The sequence below is a fragment of the Patella vulgata genome, chromosome 8, assembly GCF_932274485.2.
Source record: "Patella vulgata chromosome 8, xgPatVulg1.2, whole genome shotgun sequence".
Lineage (NCBI taxonomy): Eukaryota > Metazoa > Mollusca > Gastropoda > Patellidae > Patella > Patella vulgata.
The window spans coordinates 12,085,988-12,092,366 of NC_065886.2; the positions used below are offsets into that span (position 1 = coordinate 12,085,988).

At 35.0% G+C, this 6,379-nt stretch overlaps 1 long non-coding RNA gene across 1 annotated transcript; it reads right to left on the reverse strand.

Moving 5' to 3' along the window:
• Nucleotides 1-516: 516 nt before the first annotated feature.
• On the reverse strand, nucleotides 517-5,970 carry LOC126830130 (uncharacterized). Its single transcript, XR_007683739.2, has 5 exons — nucleotides 5,833-5,970; nucleotides 4,940-5,050; nucleotides 4,586-4,677; nucleotides 2,779-2,866; nucleotides 517-1,995 (listed from the first exon to the last, which is right to left on the reverse strand). It is a non-coding gene; the product is annotated as an uncharacterized LOC126830130 (long non-coding RNA).
• Between the last annotated feature and the right edge of the window lie 409 nt (nucleotides 5,971-6,379).

The window sequence follows — 6,379 nt, forward strand, 5'->3', positions numbered from 1 at the left end:
ACAACACAAAACTTGTGTTAAATGTTGAAACAACACAAAACTTGTGTTAAAATGTGTCAAACAACACAAAACTTGTGTTGAAACTTGTGTGAAATCTACACAATACTTGTGTTGAAACTTGTGTTGAAATTTCTGAAACTTGTGTTGAAATTTCTGAAACTTGTGTTAAAATTTCTGAAACTTGTGTTGAAATTTCTGAAACTTGTGTGGTTTCATACAAACTTGTGTATAACCATCATCAAAAACTTGTGTTGTATTTTTCCCCAATTTATATCCAGCATAGCAACCTTTCTATGCAGGACCCCTCTCTTTGCTCTGTTAGACCTGTAAAGTTTGATAAAAGAAGGAAACAAAAAAAAATTTTGTAAGATTATTATTTATTCATAAAATCATAGGAAAAAGTAAATTAATACATCAAAACTAAATAGATATTTGAAATGTTAACAGAAAAACAGAGACTTCAATTCTAATACAAATTATATTGTGTTATATATAATGACCCCCCCCCCCCCCCACTTTACCCATCACAAAATATAAAATAGCTATTTAAATTGTTTTTTGCCCCACACACTTTACCCATCACAAAATATAAAATAGCTATTTAAATTGTTCTTTACCCCAAAACAAGAACTGAGAATATAAAGATATGTACACAAGATCCCTACCCCATACCCCAAAATATATAATTCAAATATATCTAAATTTAATAACATCCAAACTAAGCACTAATAAGATTAATTATGCACTAAATTGAAACAATTTCAAAAACTGAAAAATGCTACAAAATCACACTACAAGTGATTTGTGAGGCATCTAGAAATAACTAGCATACACAGAAAACTAACAAAAGAAAATTGCTCTATTTTGCAGGAGTAATAAAATGATGTAGGAGCCTTTTCCTCATTAAAAAAACCCCAAACAAAATGAATATTTTATAAATAAAAGAAGCAAAGCATCAAGATTACAGGATTGAAATAAAAAAATATCATATGTACAAAAGATTTATATACAATCACAAGTCATAAGCCACAGTGGTTCAGTGAGCATAAGGCGTTGGCCTGCGAAATTTCAACTGGATTTTCCGGCATAGTTCCCACTTTTCAGTGTTGGATATGGCAAGGGATAATTGGGTACAAGCCCAGAATCAAAAGAGAGAGAGACAGAGAGAAATGGGGTTTAACGTCTACTCGACACAAACTAGATCATTTTGGGACTAACATATGGTTTAATTTTATTTCAATAATTCGCTAGCGCGTAGGGGTCTTTAGCAGTGGGAGGAAACCGGAGGTCCCGGAGAAAACCCACAAGATTGGACAGGCGACCCCACTCCTTGTCTACAACCAGGGATTCGAACCATGCCAGTTGACTCAATGACAGGAGGCCGTATGATACAGCATGCACGTGCTAACCATTCGGCCATCCACCCCCACCCCCCAGAATTGAAACCAACCCAACTGCGTACACTTTGAAGAACCCTTGAAAATTGAATTATTTGAATCAATGACAGACCTTCTGATCAAATGTGTGCGTGTTAACCATTCGGCCCCCCTGGGTACCCTTTAAAGAACCCTTGACAGTTGAAATATTTGATATAAGGGTAGGGTAGAATCACTCTAAGAACACAGAAAAGCAGGATATTAAAACGTATTTCATTTCATAAGCAAGGGAAAGTCACCTTAATGTAGGTCAAGGTTTTTTGTAATTCTGGGTGTATTTGATCTACATTTGGTTTCTAGTAATGCCTATTAAATACTTTATGATTTCCGACCAAATTCTAAGTGATTTATATGTCAGTTTACTTGCTATATTATACATACATATTTGAAGAGAATTAAAATCTAATTGTGTTTTGGAAGAAAATTTAACATTAATAACAAAAAATAAATATTTAAAAATTGGGTCAAATGCATTCTTTCCCAGAAGTATAAAATAAATTGATGCTTGGGTTCTCTTGTTGTTATCATACACCAAATACTCTTTCAAGGGTGTTCCAGCCTAAAAAATAAAAAGTAGGCAATAAGAATACAATGTTTAAATAAACAATTTATTTTGCCACATCGAGACTGAGTCTCTATTTGGTTTCAACTTTGCGTAACGCTTATTGTGTCTTGTCCACTTAAAGACCCAGGCAGATTATTATGCTCAAATCAAATGGGTTAAAAGTCAGAAAAATGAAATGAAATGGGGTTTAACGTCCTACTGTTCTGCTCCTATACTGGGCTAATAATGACGGGCATATGCCACACAGTGTGCCCGGGCAGCGGCACTATCATCTATTCTTATATCGAATTCCAACTGCCAGGGGATCTTTTACGTGCATTCCAATATTCGTCTCATCGGAAGGACTAGACAGCTGTCTTTGTCAGGCCAAGTCAGAAAAAAGTCTTGAGATTTGGGACTGAAGTCTCATAATAGGTCAACTATTCACCCGGTTCATACATGTATTGTCTGCAAATCCAGATTCCCTACTACATCATTGGCAGCACCTATTTACTTGGCAATGTCTAATTATTTTTGGACCCATTCTTATTTTATTTCCATTGACAACAAATTGGATATTACCCTTTAAAATCTATTGAAATCTATTTGAAAAGTAAAATATTGACCATCATTATTTTACTGCTATTTACTGTAATGGATGTGATTGGCAAAAATCAAGCATGCCAAGTACTTGAAATAGCTGAGTCCTAGGCATTGCCCCAAGAAGAATAACTAGATTACCAAGCAAGTGTATAAAACTACTTCCTGATTAAAAATACAAATATGTATGTTACTTACATTTTGCCTGATTATCAAGCTCTGTGAGAAAAGTTTCCACAATATGAATAGCCATTTCCAACTGTTTTTATCTTTCTGATGTAGTTAACTGGAAAAAAACATACTATGTATGAGATGACTTAAATTGACTCAACAGTTAAAAGATGAAAGTTTTAATTTACAGTCTATATTTTACACAAATTTCTGGAGAGAATTAAAATATAATTGTGTTTGAGAGGGATATTTAACATTAAAAACAAAAATAAAATGCAACTGATAACTTATTAGCTTTTACAATCACTATATTCTTTTTCAAAATTATAAGGAGATCACATGGCTAAGAGGGTACGACGCTGGCTCACTAGCCTGGAGGTCGGGTGTTCGATCCCTGAATTGGCTGAGAAAGTTCATCCAGATTTTCCGACGTGTCTTCCCCTTGTCAGTGATACAGGACGGAGGACCTGACAAGGACAGCTGTCTAGTCGTTTGGATGGGATAAAAAAACGAGGTCCTGTGTACACATTGGCGTGCATGTAAAAGATCCCTTGGCAGTTGGAATTCGATATAAGAGTAGGCTGTAGCGCCACTGCCCGGGCAAAATTTCCCTCATAGCACACTGTATGGTGTATGCCAGTCTTCATTAGCCCAGTTTATGAGCAAAACAGTAGGATGTTAAACCCCATTTCATTTCATTTTCAAAATTATAAAATAATTTGATGGCTTAATATTCAAGTATTATGACCAGGTAGAATTAGAGCATAGTTAATTTGAGGCCAGAGCCATTATAGATTAGCCAGAATCCTAATTAAAATAAACTCTGTAATTATATTAGAGAGACATTGTTTCATAAATTATTATCTATTGTAAAGTTATTCCAGTAAGGTATTAAGGATTATATTGTAACTAAAAACAAAGCTAAGGTATAAAAGTCCTAAAAATTGTATATTAAAGAAAAGGGCAGTTAACCACAGGCAGACAGAGGACATACTGAAGGGCAGGTCTCTGATAAGTTATTTCTTAGATGCTGTTCCTTATTAAGTTACCTATCCTGTGGGTCAGTATTATATGTATATATTATCTTTGTTAGATATTGTTACAGAATATAAGATTATACCAAGAGAAGTGAGTTATTGAATTATTGTATGTTCAATCGTACACCTCCAACTAGATTGAACATACAACCCATCGTCGAAGGTTGGACTATAAGTAGGTCCATAAACCCTGGATGATAGTATGTGGTTGAGTTGGCAATAAATATACTTTCTACGGTTCACAATTTTTAAATAAATAACTTATTTTTCCACACGTTGAGTCTCTATTTTGTTTCAACTTTGCATACTACTTATTGTGTCTTTTCAAGTTACAGACCCAGGTAGATTATTATGCCTCAATGGGTCAGAAGCCAGAACAAAAGTCTTGAAAAAAAGACAAAATGAAAAAATAATCATTTAATTTACCAATTATCTCCACTAAGGCAGTGGTGAATACAGTATTGCAAACAGTATTACAATATGATATTAATTATATTTTACAAATTCATGCATTTGAACGCTTTATAATAATGATTATGAAAGGGTGTAACATTGCATCCATCTTATAGTTTTGAAGTCATATAGGTCTTTCGCAGTGGGAGGAAACCGTAGGACCTGGAGAAAACCCACGAGGTTGAACAGGCAACCCTACTCCTTGTCACGTACAACCGAGGATGACAGGCCGTATGATACAGCACGCACATGCTAACCATTCGGCCATCCACCCCCACCCCCCCCCCCCACCAAGTGTATAGAACCAGTTCCTGATTCAAAAAGCAAATATGCATGGTACTTACATAGCCTTTGTCTGATAAGCAACCTCTGTAAGAAAACACTTCCACAATATCAATAGCCCTTTCCAGCTGTCTTGATCTTCCGAGGTGGCTAACTGAAAAAAAATATGCAATGTATTACATTAGTTGGCTTAAATTGACTAGACAGTTTTGATTAAGTCAAAAAATGTTAATTTAACTACATTTGTTTTGTTTCATGTGTTGGTTTGCTTTGCCACAGATGAGACAGTCATATCTAACTAAGATTCTGTCTGTGCTCATACATGTACGTGTACAGTTTTACTATACTAAACTGAATTTTAGATTTCAAAATAGCATAACAGCAATCTTTTCTATAAGAATTAAATAGTTACCCACCAAGAAAAAGCTGCTCTATCATCATTTTTTCCAGCCATTTCTTCTTCCATTTTTTTACTTTTATAATTTCTTTTGTTACATGATCTTTTCCATATACATCCAATATTGAAACTGAAAAAATAAATACATTATATGTAATTTACCATTAAAGCTACCATACCATATATACAAACTGTGTGATTTGAAATTGAAACTAATGTATCTATATGTATCAAAAATTTTAATCCCAAGGAACTACCTAAGCCGTAAAAATCTATTTTTATAATCCTTGTTTGTCACATGGTTTCAATGTCGCAGTAATTAGAAGACGACCATGGTGACTGAGTGAGTTAGGTGCTGGAATACTAGCATGGAGGCCACAGGTTACCTCTTGGGGTTGACCGAGAAAGCTCATCTTGATTTTTCAGAGTGGTTTCCCCTGAGATCCAATGTACACATTGGCGTACACATAAAAGTTCTCTTGGCAGTTTGAATTCACTGTGAGAGTAGGCCATAGTGTCGCTGCCCGGACAAACATTTTCTCTTAGCACACTGCATTAGACCAGTCGGAGCTGAACAGTAGGACGTTGTCTTTAAACCCCATTTCATTTCAGGTAATCTAGTATTTTTCTAGTAAGATTGAAGTCTCTCTACTTTCTTTATATGTAAATATCATATTTGAAATAAGCCATACTTTTATTCAATATGGGGTGGGGCTGGGGGGAATGGTCTAGTAGCTAATGCATTCACATGAAATCACAGGTTCTGTCATTGTGTTAAGTGGCATGGTTTCGATTTCAAGGAGTAGAGTCGCCTGTCCAATCTCTTGAGTTTTTCTCTGGGCCATTCGGTTTCCTCCGTTTGCTAAATACCCATACCAGCAAACGAATTATTCATATCAAATTTAACCTTACCTGTCCTTTTTCCCGAAACAACCTAGCGTCTGTAGGCTAAGTAGAATGGAACAGTGTGCAGGGAAATGGTGGAAACGGAAGAAAGCTAATCGTCGTCGTAGTTGATTACCGGTATGCATATAGGCATAGCTTGGACTACTTGATTCTTCAAATACAAGTATACGTAAGGCCTTGTTTATGTCATTTTTCTCTCTCTGTTGCATGTAAGTGTCATATAAATACTTTACTTGGGATTGTATGTTCACATACACTAATCATTGTAGGACATTGGTAAAAAAAAAAAAATAGAAAATATAAAAATTAAATGAAATTGTTACCAGTTTTTCTTCAAATTCCAATTCAATGCCAAAATGGAGTCCTTGAACGGTAAATTCTTAATACGGTAATTGCTGTAACTGTAAGGTGGAATGAGTCATATCATCACTGACTGGAAAAAATAATGAAACTATAGAGAAACTTCCACAGACTGATTCTAGTTCCATTATTTATTAACTGTGACTGAATCAGGAAAATAGGGGCCTAATAATATTCCACAGAGTGACAGAGT